Source organism: Fundulus heteroclitus, chromosome 20 (genome assembly GCF_011125445.2).
Source record: "Fundulus heteroclitus isolate FHET01 chromosome 20, MU-UCD_Fhet_4.1, whole genome shotgun sequence".
NCBI lineage: Eukaryota > Metazoa > Chordata > Actinopteri > Cyprinodontiformes > Fundulidae > Fundulus > Fundulus heteroclitus.
This window is the reverse complement of record NC_046380.1, coordinates 7,143,430-7,159,960: the sequence shown is the minus strand read 5'-3', so window position 1 is coordinate 7,159,960 and position 16,531 is coordinate 7,143,430.

The following is a 16,531-nucleotide window of genomic DNA, read 5'->3' as shown; positions in this document are numbered from 1 at the left end:
TATGCTGCTATAGGCTCAGGCCGCTAGAGGACATGAGGGTCTATTTCCCTCACTATGCTGAGTTCTCCTACTGTTCTCCAATTTGTATTGTTTGTTGTTATTTCAACTTTTTGTTATCTGTCTTTTTTCTCTTCATAGAAGGTACACCTGGTCTGGCGTTCTGTTAGCTGTGACATCATCCAGGGGAGGCAGATCATCCGCTATTACCATCTAACATAGAAAGTACTCCTGGATCAGTACTTCTGTGCTTTCTGTGTCTCTGCTCTGTCTTCTCTAACATAGAAAGTACTCCTGGGTCAATGTGAGCTTCTGAGCTTTCTGTGTCTCTGCTCTGTCTTCTCTAAGCCCCAGTGGGTTGAGGCAGATGTGCGTTCACACTGAGCCTGGTTCTGGTTCTGCTGGAGGTTCTCCTCCCTGTTAAAGGGGAGTTTTCCTCTCCACTGTCGCTTCATGTATGCTCAGTATGAGGGATTGCTGCAAAGCCATCAACAATGCAGACGACTGTCCACTGTGGCTCTACGCTCTTTCAGGAGGAGTGAATGCTGCTTGGAGAGACTTGATGCAACCTGCTGAGTTTCCTTAGAGAGAAAACTTTCTGACCAATCTGGAGGATTTGATTGAATTTGACTTTGGACATTGCCTTGAGATGACATGTATTGTGAATTGGTGCTTTAAAAATAAGATTAAATTAAAATGCTCCCAGTCCTCCTTCGCAGTGCCCTCAGCCAAACATCTACCAAACCGCTCTCCTACATCTGCCTTTAAGTTTGGAGAAATGGCTCAAAGAAACTCAATTTGCTCCTCACCTTCTTCATCACCACACCCAAACCACTTACCAGTGAAACCATCAGGACTCCGCTCAGCATTTCCTTACTTTCCGTAAACTGTTGATCTCCTCACTATGCATACCTTCACTTTCATCTGAGCAGTCCTAGCATCTCTCTTCTTCCTTTCCAGATCAAATAAACCTGAAACTAGACTCCTCCTTGACTGCACAGAACTCTGAGCCTTAGAAATATTGTAAAAAATAAACCTCATTTACCTCAATCTTATTCAGAGGCATTGTGTTTTAGTCATGTAATAGAATAGAATTGATTCAATTTCAACAAAAAACAAAAATAGTCCTTTCCAGCGCACCCTAATCCAGGGGTTGTCACAGTAAGTCATCACAATTTGCACACCGATTTGTCTGAGTTTTTGCGTTAAATGCTCTTCCCGACACAACCTGAATTCAAACCCCTGTACCCCGTATCAAAGACATGGACTTAGCCTGCTACATCACAAAGAGAAGAAGGAATATGTATATACGCTTTAAAATTTTTGTTTTTGTCTTTATTTAATCAAGCAGGGAAGATTAAGAGCAGTCAGTCATAAATGTGTCGTTGCAGAAGGCAGAGCCTCTACAACATGGGTGTCTAACTCATTTCTATATTGGGCCACTTTGGCATCATGACGTCATTAAAAGGACCGGGTGCACGTGTATAGATGATACTTTTGATTTCAGAATTTCATTTCAGTTCACATAGAAATATAAAAAAATGCGCAGTAACATAAAGGTTGCACCCTTAGTCCCAGTTTATACAGTTTATCTGCAAAAATAAACTTGATATTGGGGTGAGTTACGCTTTAAATTCATCATTCTGCATCACTTTTTCTCCATTTTGACATTTCTGGGTTGTTTTCATGTGTTGTGGGAAAACTGACATCTAGTGGTAGGATGCTGTTACTACATACTTAAAAAAATCAACATTTGCTAACGGAGGCACATCTTTATCCACTTTATATCTTTAGATGATTTATGCCTCTACTTTCTGACTTGATATTCCTTTTTTGGCTCTTGAGGGCTGGATAAATTGCCTTGATGGGCCGGAATCGGCCCGCGGGCCTTGAGTTTGACACGTGCTCTACAACATCTAGATCAGAAGAATTGGACTTTACATGGTACTTTGTGTACTGCAGTCGAAACATCAGTCAAGAGACTTTTTCTTACATCCCTTCGAGGAGTGGTCCTAGTGGTCCTTGGGTGAAATACTCCATCCCACTACACCGATGCCGCCAGACATAGACAGAATATTGCATTTCTTGTGCAGCATCACTACTTTATCACCATAACTGAGCGTTCTCAGTTTACATCATCTGAGCTTTTGGGGTCAAATCTACGGCTTAAACCATTCACCCTAAGTTTGGGGAACATAAGTGATTTAGCAGGGTTTGATGTCAGTGCACATACTGAAGAAGGGAGATCATAGATAGCCATGGATTCTCTGTAGGCGAGCTTTTGTTAGAGATTTTCTTTGCATTTTCTGAAATATTCTATATGTTTCAACTCCAAATAATCAATACACACAAATGATTTTAATTTTATCAACATGTTTCTTCAGAATAAATGTAATAATGTTTTTAGTGGCCCAGTTAAAGCAACAGAGAGTCTGTGGAGAGCGATTGAGCTGAGAGAACAATGTTAAATCTAAATCTGTCGTGGTATTTTGGGTTGGAAGTAGCTAACTGATTTAACAGATACAGCTACAGTCCTCAATAGATGCACGTCTTGGTCCTGCTGATGTTTTCATGCACAGTATTTCACATTGAGTTCAAACAGTTATCTGCATTATGAAGCTTACTTTCTATTTATATTTGTATCTTTTAAAGTCCTGTTAAATTAATAAACATTAAAATCGATCGCCTCCAGCCTTATGCGAGCTGCCTCAGATTTGTTAGTCATTCAGAAGAGTGACTGAGAGGTGCTAGCGCTGATGGAGTCCAGTCTCTCCAGTCTTCAATCAATTTGACAGAATTTTAATCAACATGTTATGAAGTCATATAACTCAGGCGTTGCTGTGGGCCTCAAAGCAGACGAGAGATCCACTGAAAATCAATGAAGTCACCATTTGAACTCTAAACTGTTTGCTCGGGGGTGGGAGGGTTACAACCTTTAAAAAATAGCAGCAATGAGAGCTGCAGGGGATAATATACAGTGGGGAAGGAAAATGAATGAGTGAAAATAAAAGAGACAATATGAAAGGTTAAAAGGACAAAACTGGGGGCAAACAATACAACTGGCTAATTAATCCTATAAAGACCCTCAGTCTATTGTTTGCAACACTGATCATACCTGCAGGGACGGAGAGGTCGATGTTATTCCTCAAAACAAACAAGATGGATATTTAGACCTTTCTGCTTTAATCTCGGTAGAAGAAAACATTTGGAGGAATAACCCTCTGACTTACTGTTATATTGTTACCGTCTTGTGAGGAAAGAGAAAGAATACAAATGTTATGACACTAACAGGGACGAGGCTTTCAGAATCCAGGGAGAAACAGTCTTCATCATCCATGCACAATAGCTATTTATCTCACATCTAAGGACAATTTGGTGAGGCCATTTAATCTAACATACATGCAGGGTTGGGCGATTAATCGGTTTGGTAGATTCGTTTAAATCTACAAGTTTGTTAGGACTTAATTTTTAAAAAATCTGGATTTTATTTTGTGCATGCATGCGCTCAGGGCTTTCATGAAGAGAACAGCATGTGATGCTGAATATAGGAAAATATGTTGATAAAATATTGCAAAGAGGAAACTTTTTTTTTTTACCATAAGACGAAACACTTTAATTTATTAATTAACTTGTTTTTTTAAGTTACTTTGAAGTGAAACATGTTCTTAGCTCATGCCGTAATACCACTGGCAGCAAACTCTAGTATGTTCATGGTTCATAACGGCAGGGCGGCCATCTTGTTTTAGAAGCATGTTTCACAGCTTGTATTTAGCTACACTTTGAATTCAGGGCAACTTCCAGATGAAATGCTTGAAATAAAAGCAAGTTTTCAACATTATTTCTGTAACAGATTAATGGAATGTGGTATATTAAAATTTTAAGATTTTATTTTTAAGCCCAGCCCAGCCCTACATGCATGTCCTTGGATAGCAGGAGGCTTGAGTGCAGACAACACGCAAACCCCTACAGTGGAAGTGAAGGGACCCATCTGGGATTAAATTAAAAAAAAATTACAAGCAAGATATTTTAAATTGGCAAACTATAGTGACTGATGAGTTTTTGACCAGCACTGTTGCAAACAATAGTTACACACAGTTTCAAACAGGATTTATTAAAAAAAATAAAAATTGATATTAACAGAAGAGGCGATTCTTATCAATGGTGTTGGAAATGTCACACATTTAGCTTTAAAAAAAGCATTTGTAAAACAGCGGGGAACAGATATTTCCCAAAGCGAGCCTCTCTGCACCACCATCGCTCCGTATGCGCGTCCTGATGGAATGGTGCAGGCGGTGAACGAGGAGATGCAGCGTGTTGACCAGTGCGTCCTCTAGATGCCTCCTGCAGCCTTATAGGTAGAAGTTAATGCTAACACAGAAACTTGCTGCAGAGGATTTCCTTCCATATGTATGTTATGTATAAATGAATATTCTTTTTTTTATAGATACATTTATACATTTTTTTGTTTAATAACAACAACAAAACTTAACACAGAACAGAACAAAAGCTCAGCAGTGCAGTCCAAAGGAGACTTCCATCATTATACAGTCCACATCTAAACATTTATGAATGCTACAGAATACACGTGTCCTTCAGCGTAATCCAACAAGGGCTTCCATATGCATCCAAAAATGTCAGTCTTAGAGTGGACAAGGCATGTTAGGAAGTCGAGAGGGATATGTTCCAAAATAAGCTTCTTCCACCCAAAAATAGTGGGAGATTTATTAGAGATCCATTGTAACAAATATATTCTTTTGAGCACAGAAAGTTAAGACTTTATACAACTTACTCTTGTTTTGATTTTGAACATGTTTATTTGGAAGACCAAGGAGAACAGACACTGGATCGAGATCAATGTTGGTTTTGATAATTTTACTACTCTCAACCAGGATAGACTTCCAGTATGACTGGATCTTAGCGCATAACTAAAGACAGTGTGTGAGGCTGCCTTCATGTATTTTGCATTTAGGGCACAGAGAAGAGGACCCTGGTTTAAACTTAGACACCCGCTTTGGGGCCAAGTGAGCTCTATGTAACAGTTTAAGTTGCAACGCCCAGGAGCGATTACGGATGCTAATCTTTCTGGCAGAGTTCCAAACGCTGCTCCACATTTCATCGGCAATCTCGATATTCAGCTCTCCTCCCCAGGCCTGGGCCAGAGTTATAAATTAATATTCTTGATTTCCAGCCAAACACTCGTGGCAGTCATGTATTTCATTCAACATAAGACGGTAAATCAGCACACGATTTTCAGGAGTGTGTGCACTTTTCACAGGTAAAAAAACAAAAAAATCCCTGAAGGAATGTAAGATGTTTTAGTGAAGCAGACGGTCTCTTACAGGCTGCCTGTCTCTGGTTTTGAGTCTCCTGCTTGCCTCCTCAGATTAACACGAACAGAGCAGTTATTTATAGAGCATGGAGAACAGGGGATTAATGCTATTCCTGTTGTGTTTTGGATGCTCATCACTTGCTAGATGACTCAAGGTGTGTAATTGTGCTCCTGTTCGTGTGTATGCTCTAAATAAACCATTTCTTCCACTCAAGCAGCTCCTCATATGACCCAGGTAAAAAAAAAAAAGACTGCTTGTTCTTAAATTACTGACCTGTGTCCATGTTAAGGAACGCCATGGTAAAAAGATAGAATCTCTGTTTCTAACAAAACATAAAGAAAATAAATTTGTCCTTCAAAGGCAAACTACTAAACTGTTCCCTTGGCACTGCGTCAATCCTCTATACATCATTTATCCAGATTATTGATGCTGTATTCACAGCTTTCTTAATGTCCCACCATTCTTTTGTTGATGTGTAGATCTGTTTGAGATCCGTGCCCCGTTCCATTACCCAGATATTGGCAATATTTGGCTCTCAGACAGACATGATCCTAGATTACAGAGCAGTTGAGGGTTGCATGAATCCCACTCAGTCTTGGCTTGTTGGTGAATTTGTTGTTTATGTGGGGATGCACAGATGCAGCCCTACATCTCTCATCAGGTATTTCTTTCCTGAACTCTTGTTGTTTGCTTAAGTGAATGATTGGAACCTCCAAACTGCTGGATTTTTTTCTATTTATTTATGTTTTTAGATAAGAAACTTTCTCTTGGCAACTCTTCCCAATAAGTCCCCCCTGTTCATTCTTCTAATTGTATTGCTGTGGCTAAAATTTAATATGCTAAGTGAGGACTTTGGAGACAGTTGTCCACTACTGTGATGGTTAGCTTCCTCTTTAAAAGTTTTCTTTTTATACTGAATCAGTCGCTTAAAATTTTTAGAGCACTTTTCATACACAAAATCCAAACAAGCAGCTTTATATATAGAAGATTAAAAAGAAAACAGCAAAAAGAAGAAAATATTACCTAAACAAAACCAGCAAATGGAAAAAAGCTGAACTATACAGATATGTGTAGTTAACAATTTATGTTGCTTTGAAAGACTGAGATGAAATTGTGGTAATAATGATGGGGGATATAGGGTCAGAAATAAAATTCAAATGAGCTTTCTGAAAATCATAATAAAGATGCTAAATCTAAAATCATAAATGCTGAAAAGAATTATACAAAAAAAAAATATATCAAAGTTAAATGCACATTTAATTCAACTTGCATATAGTTCATGAATAGTTTAGCATTATAAGGATCAATATAAAGTCAAGTTAAAAATGCATTAAAACTCACAATATCAATAACTTAGAATATTGTTAAATTAGGAATAGATTATCTTGATTATTGTCACATTTAAAGCAAACTAAGAAATTGCAGGAGCCATTTACTGACCAGTTAGCTACAATCAGTAAGTCCGTCCATATGTTAGAAGTGTATTTAAACCCTGGGCTTAAATACGTATGTTAAAAAATTCAGAAAGTTGTTTAATTCATAAGCAAATAATTCAAACTTTTCTGTACGTGCGATTAAAAATTAGAAATCATTCCACAGACTGTATTTAAAGGGCAAATTTTATGTCAAACATATCTAGGAGCCATTGTTAAAATCTACAATAAAATTAAAGAAAATAAAATTTGGGACAACAACGTTCCAGGGCATTGGTTGCCCTGTGGGATTCTTTATCAATTTGCACAGCAACAGCACCCCTAGTGGAATACTTAGGTAGTGAGAAACAGAAGCAATTTTAGCTCATTCAGTGCAGATTATTTCTCAGTATTATTTAGCAACGTTTGCTACCCAAAGTAATAATTGCAAACGAAAACAAGCCCCTTTCCAAGAGGTGAGAGGCAAGGTACACCCTAAATGGGTTGCAAGTTTATTTTTTATTTTTTTTTATGTGCACGCTCAGAACCTAAGGACAATTTGTACCAGCCAGTTGACCTGCATGTTTTTGCCCTGTGGGAGGTAGCTGAAGTACCAGAAGAGAACCCAAACAAGAACAAGGATAAACATGCAAACTCCACAGAACAAGGCACCTGGCTGCAATCTGAACCCAGCATCTCTTCGCTGCAAGGCAACACTTCTAACTACTACTCCACCCCACATCCCATGGACATAAAGTTCAGGCAAATTGGAGTTGGAATAGCCTCCACATACACCTGCACTGATGATATATTTTAATCGAATTTAGCATAAAAAAAACAAAGGATGGTGGAGATCTGTTCAACTACATCAGATGTCACAGTGTCCAGATGTTAGGGCTTTGATTTTCCTTTGTATTTGTATCTTGACAGTTTCATCGCTGTCATGTTTCCTAGGTCTTGCTGTCTTTAGTTTTTCCTTTATGCTTATTATTCCTTCCTTTATGCTTATTATTCCCCCCCCCCTCCTCCCCATTTATGTTGTCTAGCTGCTCCTATTGTAGTTCATACTTTTGTGAATCATGTTCTTAATTCATTCTTCACATTTTGTATTATTCCTATAAATACATTCAATGTTTTTTCCTTTGGATCCTCCTCAAATGTAGCTGTTTTCATTGGTCTGAGTTGTTCCTCATTTCCTCCTGATGGTCTTCAGCAGGGACGTGCAGAGACCGTTGGAGGGGCAGGTGCTCAAAGTTAAAAGAGGGCACATGGTGCACGGATTTAAAACACGATACAGAAACATACCTTGCTATACATCCGGCTGAAATGTACCAACCCATACTATAAAGAATGTAACATGGAATCAAGGGCGTAGGTTTGATTTGAACTTTGATTTGAACTTTAACCCTAGGGACACTTCATTGCTCTGACATCATTGGTCCTACGCAGTATGCATGCTCCTATTTGTTTATGCTTGACTTGAGCGTTAGGGCGCGTTTCTTCTGTCTAAAGAGAAAAGCAGTATTTCTTACTACATTTATACAAATTTTAAAAGCACAACACACACTAGATGCTTTTTGTTAATCTGGTGGCCTAGTGGTTAGACCACTGAGATTGGGTCCCAGAGGTTCTGAGTTCAACTCCCACAGACTACCATTCTGGGTCCCTGAGCAAGACACTTAACCCCGATTGCTCCCCTGGCGCCGCACAGTGGCAGCCCACTGCTCACCAAGGGGATGGGTAAAGATGCAGAAGTGAATTTCTCCATTGTGAGATCAATAAAGTTCTATTATTATTATAAATTATAAAGCAGCGCCCGTTCTGATGAACGTTGAATTGAGACTTTTTTCCCACTTTGAAAAAGTTTGCATTTGAACTTACCAGCAACAGAGACCTATCAATTTTTACCATCTGCAACATTCCAAACACATTTCTTACATCATATATCTGAAGAGTAGATAACAGCTTCTCCTTACCTACATCTTCTCAGACAATTAAATTATTTCCCTAACAATAGTGAGTTGTCGATGTTTAAATGTGCAGTAAATCTTAATACATAAGGAGCATGGAGGACCCAATACTGTACTTTGAGTAAGATTGGTGACACCAAAACTGAATTGTTTCATGAGTGGTTGTCCATTTCATCATTCAAATGAGAACCACATACTATTGGTATATACTAGTAAGACTAATAAAGAACAGCAGATAAAACTTTAAGATATGTTAAGGCCTATATTAAATTAATTTTACGACCATATCAACAGATTAAATACTTTTTACTTTTTTGGTGTACCAAATTACCCTCGTAATGAAGTAATATTTTATGGATTAAGTCCCTGATGATAAGAATGTCTAGCTCCGCCCCTGGTTTGCACTAATTTACTAATAGACAGTGTGGAAATCTTTGTACAATAAAAGCAATGTAAATAGTGTTCCTCGGTTGTATTTGTCGCAATTCTAATTCTAGAAGTAGAAATAGTGAAATAAATAGCACTATCATTTTGTGAAATCCTAATTACGCTATTATAAATAAGTAAAAGTCTAAACAAAATATAGCAGTTGTTTAGGCAGCATATAGTGTTGTTGTGTTGTATATCATATAAAAGAAATATCACCTGCTATTTATACCTGAACTGCATCAGAGGGTCAACAAAAAAATTAAACAATAATTGCAACGAAATATTGGTAAAAGGGAAACCCTCACCTTTTCTTTTTCAGGCAGCTGTGGCTAAGAATCAGAATTTTTAATAGTCTACAGTCTTTGCTTTTCCATCTTTCCAGCCGGCTTCAGAACTCCAGCCTGGCACAAAATATTTAGTTTTATAAAACAGATTAGGTTTCTGTTGATAAATGCATTATACTTCAGAATTAGATGCTATTTTGAGATGCTAACGTTGGTTACTTACATTTCTCAAGTTCCATAAATCAAAACTCTCTCGCCTGCTTCTTTACAGAACTGCACTCAGCAGCTTTCACCTATTTTACTGCAGATAATTAGTTTCTTAACTGGGACTAGTTCCGTAGCCTAGTATTAATTGTGGTAACCACAGTATTCCTGTATGACTCAAAACTGAAATCTCCGCTCCAAGCAAGCCCGCACACGGACAGACTAGAAAACAGCCAATTAGAAAGAGGGAAGGCGGGATTTAAAGCAGTATAACCAATGACAGTGGAGTTAAACAGCACAGAGCACAGTCAAGTGTGCTGCAGATTTAAAGGGGCAGAACCACTGAGCTATATAATACACTGGAGTGCTGATTTTGCCGAAAAACTGAAGTCACTGGCCGCCATCTTGCTACTCCCTACTCTCACAGAATCCCATAGGATTTGGTGCAACAACAAGCAGTTTTCTGGCTGAGTGAAAACGTTTCACAGGTAATTCTACAGTCAGTGGATGTACTAACACTATCAAGTACTAGGAAATTAGGTGCTGAAATATTTTACATGTTATTCATATTAAATATATATATATATATATATGTATATATAAGTATGTGTATATGTATATATGTATATATATATATGTATACACATATGTAAATATATGTTTTTGTACATTGTTATTTATATATTTATAAATGTTAAACATATTATTTAAATGAATAAAATGCAAAATATTTCAGCACATGACTTTCTCAGTACTTGATATTTTTAGAACATAACATAAAAGTATATGTCATTTGACATTTTAAAAGTCTTAAGCCCCCCCTGAACATGAGAAAATCCTCGTTATTCGATGCTGTAGCGCACATATTCCCTAGTTACTGGGGGGAAATAGGGAGTACCAATATGGCGGCTGGTGGCTTCAAAGCGACTCGTTCAAACAGACGGTGATTAACACTCCAGTGTATTATATAGCTCAGTGGGCAGGACAGATTGGCCAGCGTGGGGCAGCGGAGCTGGGAGCTGCGAGAGGAAAAGTAGGGCAGAGTGAGGGTACGTTATGTGGATCATGTAACCAGCCACGGTATATCTAAATTATTATTCTTTTGGACATGCACCATGCACACACACACCAACAAACACGCACACATAAAAAAAAAAAAAAAAAAAAAAAAAAAAAAAAAAGACAAAAGGGCACTTTGGGCACCAAGGGGCAAAGGGGCAGGTGCTCAAGCCCCCTCCGCCCCCCCCTCTGCACGTCCCTGGTCTTCAGTTGTTTCTGCCTCACTTTTCTCTACATGGCCCTCTGCCTTTAAACGCTCTGGTTTCTATTTCTCACTGCTGGTTTCTTCTGTATAAATCCACCTAATATTAGAGCCTTGGTGGATATTAGACCCTCATTCTCGTTAAAGCCAAACTCAATGTAACTGTTGTCATCCTTGGTAATTTTTGCTGATTTGGCTTTTACTTTGCTTGATTATGTGGGCGGAGTTAAATATTTGTCCATTGTGTTACCTAGCTCAAACCCGACGGATCCTCAGCAGTGCCTCCTGAGTCCCGACAACATGCCTTTCACGGAGACCCAATCCACGGTTTGCGGACCCCCGGGAATCCGGGGACCCCAATTTGAGGGCTCTAGATTATATTAGATTACACTTTTAGTCTCCCATTGAAACAGAGAGGGATCTCCAGGAGCTGTGGAAGTGAAGGTTGGGTCCAAAAACAGGGTAAATCATCTGATTATGAAAGGCAGCAGGAACGTCAACAGAGGAGAAGAGCTAACATGCAGGTTTTTGAGCTATATTTACTGTATTTTGTAATAATAACCATGTCCTCGATGAGCTTTGCATGTAAGGTTAGCTCTTGTGTTTAAATGGAGCTCAGACTGCTGTAAAGCGGTACTTTGGGCCACAGGACCCATCCAGTGCTGGATCCGCACCTCACAAGTTACACAGGGGATTTTTTTGAGATGGGCAGCCAGCACTGAGCACTTCACACGCCAAACGCTGTATATTGACCTGAAAAATAATTTAATATATCTCAAATTAAGTTAATACCTGGGTCAAAACTTAAACGGTGCTGCTTTAATGTATATAAATCTGTTTTATGTAAGGTGCTTTGAATTGTCTTGTACATGAAATGTGTTATACCTGTAAACCAGCCGTGCGTTGCCTTATCTTCAATCATTGTGATGGTTGTTTCTCTATGTCTGAGGAACAACCTGGCTTTAAACGTTTTCATTTTGTCACATTCACTAACACTACTTGGGAAGTATAGCCCCAGGTTTTAACCCTAAAACAATAACTGTGTCATTATTAATTGTGTGATCTATAACAACACATTCAAGGGAAAAATTCACAGTTGTTACGGTTTCACTGTCTGCATGGATAGTTTTGTCTTATGAAACTTGAACATGTTACACAATAATGTAGGTTAAACTTGGCTGAATAAACAAAATGAAAAATGGGCCGATCATGAAGACTCTGAGTTCTAGTTTCTATATAAGCTGATTGTCTGAGGCCACGGCCCAGTTTCTACCCAAACTAGGCTGAAATGTCCTGAAAGGAGTTACGGTTGCTCTTCAGACTGAAGATTCAAGTATTTGAGGTTTGTAGGTATTGAAGTGCTCATAAAACTTTGCTCTTCCATACTTTTACGTAAGGAACCAAACTGACCCTAAATTTTACTCTCCAAGGGGAAAATAAATAATTCCAGTATTTTGTTTTTACTGTTTTATGATAATCTGAAATGATCCAAACCTGGACGCAGCTGAAGAAGGTAATTATTTGCAAAGCTGTGCTTGTGTAGAATCTTAAAAAAGTCTCAAAATCATAAGACCAGGCAAGAAATTTTAATTATATTTGTTTGGTGCTAGTGGATCATAGCCACGTTGTAAAAAGAAATTCAAAATGCAAAAATACAGCATGCAAATCAGACTGTTCACTGGCTGATGAAACATTTAAGATAATTTCTCAAAGAATTAAGATTTTTTTGTCATTATGTCACCATAGTGAAATTTTGGTTAGACACCAGTTCAGAATTCACACAGATTTACAAATAACACACAAACAAGACATAAGGTTTGGATAGTTGGATGCACCAAGGCTTCCTGAAGCTAAAATATAGCCCTTAGCATCTGAAAAGATTGAAATAATTTAGTCAAAAAAGACAGATGGCAGTCTCTTTACAGAACAATTAAAATTATTGTACATTTGCATCAATATAAAAAGTCAAAATCTGCACAAAAATCCCCTTTCATGTCATTTTCTGTCTGGCGGTCACACTGGAATTACCGCAAAATGCTTATTTTTGTCTTTGAAAGTAGCTGGAGTTGAGAGAAAATGAAAGTGTTTTGAAAAGCGCCTTCAGTGCTGAAATTGGATGGAGTTAGGAAGTCATTTTAAATTTCTGAGAGGGTTTGCGCTGAGCCGGAGGACCATCTACTAAGGCTGACTTCAACCACGCAAGTCAGACTACGTGAGAGAAAGTCTTAAAAAAAAAAAACAATTTGCTACCAAGAGCACATCTCCTAACCTGGCAAACCGGATCGATAATCTGTAGCACTCTAAATTCATCACAATATTAAATAAATGGGATTGCTCCAATCGAATCCACTCAGGGAAAGGAGGCACATTCAGCAGAACTTTCCAAGCTGATTGGGTGAAGTGACACAGAGTGCCCGCCTACCAAAGTTTGGTTCTAGCCAATCACGGTATCAAATGAAAATGGACCAATCACTTCTTGCTTCCTTTTTCTTCCTTCAAACATGAAACCGTGCGTCCTCCTGGCGGCCATGTTTATTTTGGTCCGGCTGTGATTGGCCGACCTGTGTTGGGTTGCTTTTCGAACAGCTGAGGCAGAAGCGGGACAAGATGGATTCTCGTGTGTCTGTGAACGCACAAATACCACGAGAATTCAGCTTGGAGACAAGGTCACACATCTCTTCCCATGACACAAATTTGCCAAGTTGGACTTTGCAAAGGAGGACCAACCAACGAAAAAAAACACAAAAAAACTATTTGGACGGTCCTGATGGCTACTGGCATGACAAAGAAATGTCAGTGGAGATATTTTCTACTCAACCTGCCAAGGGTGTGAGCTACAGAGATAAGCAGGACAGACAACCGATGAAACAATAGCCTATTGGGTAACTCTGGTGCATTTACAGCAATGCTAATTAATGCACAATGTCTCTGTTAAATAAATCAATAAACCAGAAACAAAGGATGGACATTTTCCACACTCTGCAGTGGATGAGGTTCCATCATGAACTTTTCTAGGGGGCTTAAACCATGGCTGGCAATGCGGTGATGTTGCAGTGGACAGAGTCTAGAAGATTTGAATTATTGCTGTGATCACTGGGTTTTAAATAGCACAAAGTTGCATTTCAACACACCTTTCTAAGGAGTTTTCCAGCAGAATAAAGAGATTACCAACAACAGTGGGACCACTCACTGCTGAGTACCGTTTTAGCACTTCTATTTATTTTTTTATTTTTTTTTATTTTGCGGCCATAGTCTTCAACTTCTGATCAACTGATGAATAGCCTGTTTACATTTACATCTTATCATGCTCCAGTTTCCTTTTTTACCAGCTCAACTTATAACTTAGTAACAATCCAGCCGCATGAAATGCAAATACCTGGGCTCAGCATTTTGATCAGCAGTATAAGAACTGACATAACTCCCTGTATCAAAACTGCTATTTTAAGACACCAGATTCTAGTTTGTTATTCTGGCAAAACCATACAAAAAAAAAAAATTATGATGATTCAGAGCAACATTTAACATTTTCATTAGACGATTTCCCCTTTTTAATACAGTTAAAGCACTATTTACAGTTGCTGTGCTGATTTATTCATTTTTTATTATGTCCAACATCAGACTTTAGGTAGGTTGTTTGGACTCACTCTAATTCAATAGAAATTTTCTCTGATGCTCTTTCTTATCGAGTTGTCTATGATACTTAATAATACTAACCTACTTTCAGATAAGGGCATAATATTCAGAGAATGCTTTGATGCTGTTGACCGGCTGCAGCAGAGGTGTCCAAAGTGTGGCTGCAGTTCGAGAATGGGACCAATTTGCAGATGGACAGTATTTAAATTTGAAAGAGTCACATTTTCAAAGACAAATTCCAATCTTCAGAGGTTAGAAACATGTTTATAGCAGGAACAGAACTGCAATGTTAATGTTGAGAAAAGATAGTAACAAAAATGCCAAGACAACATGATAGAATACAAAATACAATAACACTTTCCAAAAATGCCTTTCTTTTAATCCATGCTATTCTTGGATTTACAATAATCTACACATACTTTTTCTATAATCAAACTACTTTGTTTAATTTTGCAGAATTTGTTCATTGCTGGGCAACTAAAGAATGTAGAAATTCACAATGATTTTTTTTTTTTTTTTTTGGCTTCACATTTTTTTTCTGTGTCCCAGCAGGTTTAAACGTGACAATTTCTGCTCGAGTGCCAAAACGTTTGAACAGAAGCGGGTTGCAGCAACTAGACTAAATAGTTTTTACACCTCACACATCGGAGCCAGGCAGCGACACATAGAGTCATGATTTCAATCCGTGTTCAAATGACATAAATCACCTTGAAATAATGACCGCGGACGACGGCAGAGCAGCAGAACGTTACAGACCTCAGCTATGGGACGGATGCATCCTGGAACATCTGCAACATCTAACCTTTGAAAATGAAAATGTCACACCACCAAAAAAAAAAAAAAAAAAAAAAAAAAAAAGAGAAGAGAAGCTATTTGTGGCTCTGTAGCCGCCTGTATTGTTTCAGCCAGAAGGGGACTGTAAAGCTACTTTGAAGTGTCAATTTTGCACCCTATAAACACACCAATTAGCATACCCCGTCTTTCAATAAACTAAAATATATAATTTAAGACATATTTCTGAGCTATAAGCAGAAGCTCACCATCAATTTTCAAAGTTTATTCCAAATAAATTGGTCTACGGTTGGATATTTTTGCCATTTCCTTTTCTTCTGTTTTTTCCAAATTAGTGTTAAAACAAGTTCAAACATTATTTAACATTCCTCTTGCTAAGTTTATTTTGTATGAACCACATTAGATTAAACTCTGAGCGTTTGTTGACAGATTGTTTTAAATTCTTATGACCAAGAGCAAATAGCATTATAACTGTATTGGGTTGGATGTTCTTTGATTAAATTACATTGGAGATTAAAATATATTCAAATTTAAAACCCACAAAGAAAAATGTAACGGTTTGATAGAAGCTAAGCAATCCTTGAGGGAATGGCATTAAATTTTTTTTTCTGCCATCCTGCGTACGTTGAGACTTTGATCTGTTTGTGGGGATAAAGGAAACCTCAAGGGATCACAGGATGCTCATCCTGTGGGATGCAAAACGTCCTGCTAATCTTTCCCCGATGGATTCTGCAGGCTCTGGAGCCCAGCGGTTTGCTTGGCCAGAATCAGGCAAACATTATGCAACTAAATGAACAAAAGCCTGACGACTACAGAGCCACAGAAAATCTAAAAGAGGAACGGCTTTAGAGTGCATTCAGGACGGTGTTCTGTTCTTCTAGTTTGGCTTTAGGTCCTAGCTACAGTTTATGAGGCTCTCATTTGTCGTTTTTTTTTTTTTTTTTACCTTTATTTGAATATATTTAGTACGGAGCCCTAGAGGGTTCATCAAAAAATGTTTTGCATGTTGAGAGAATGTGCGCTCGTTTTACTAGATTGTGCACTCGTTTTACTAAATCGTATGAACGTTTTACTAAATCGTGTGCACAATTTACTATATTGTGCTCTCGTTTTACTATAGTGTGAGCTCATTTTACTAAATTGAGCTCTCATTTTAAGCATAGTAAAACGAGGGCACAATTTATTAAACGAGTGCACTATTTACTAAAATGAGGGCACA